The sequence below is a fragment of the Nicotiana tabacum genome, chromosome 11 (assembly GCF_000715075.1).
Source record: "Nicotiana tabacum cultivar K326 chromosome 11, ASM71507v2, whole genome shotgun sequence".
In the NCBI taxonomy this organism is placed as follows: Eukaryota; Viridiplantae; Streptophyta; class Magnoliopsida; order Solanales; family Solanaceae; genus Nicotiana; species Nicotiana tabacum.
The window spans coordinates 123,909,071-123,909,814 of NC_134090.1; the positions used below are offsets into that span (position 1 = coordinate 123,909,071).

Consider the following 744-nt stretch of genomic DNA (forward strand, 5'->3'; position numbering starts at 1 on the left):
TAGTTTTCTCTACACCAAATTTTTACATTGAAATTATTAACGTTTGTTGACTTGGTTGCACAGGTGCATGCCTAGAAACTCATCGAGAACTGGTGAAGTATTTGAAGTATTTTCAGATCCCGAGAAATTTTTCAAGGCCTTGAACCGGGCCAATCGTAGAAATAGACAACAACAAACAACTGATCCAATCGAAACAACAATGGGAGATCATGAAGAACACCCAGTTGTACCAATAGCACCACTGGCACCTCTTGTGCCCGAGGCGGTTCTCTATGATTGGGCACAACCCACAGCTGAAAATTTGGCCACCTCAATTTTAGTCCCGCAGATACAAGCTGAATCATTCCAAATCACGAATAGCATGCTGCATTTGTTGCAAAACAAGGGGCTATTTTCGGGGTCACAAGTCGAAGATCCTCAACAACACTTGAAAACTTTTCTGTCAATCTGCAAGACCCAAAGACATCCCAATGTAACTCCAGAAGCAATCAAGTTGCTATTGTTCCCATTTTTAGTGACCGGAGCTGCCCAGACCTGGTTAAACTCACTCCCCATAAATTTCATAACAACTTGGGAGGAGTTAGTCAGGCAATTCGTGAACAAGTTCCACCCCCAACAAAACCGCGCAACAAATTGATGACAGATTGATGACATTTTGAGTTTTAAACAGAGGCCAATGGAAACATTGCATGAAACATGGAAGTGTTTTAAAGGGATGCTGGTCATATGTCCGTACCATGGCAT

The 744-nt window shown here is 42.3% G+C and overlaps 1 non-coding gene across 1 annotated transcript; it reads right to left on the reverse strand.

The window, feature by feature from the left end:
• Window positions 1-637: 637 nt before the first annotated feature.
• Window positions 638-744, reverse strand: LOC142166681 (small nucleolar RNA R71). The gene has a single exon (XR_012697084.1). It is a non-coding gene; the product is annotated as a small nucleolar RNA R71 (small nucleolar RNA).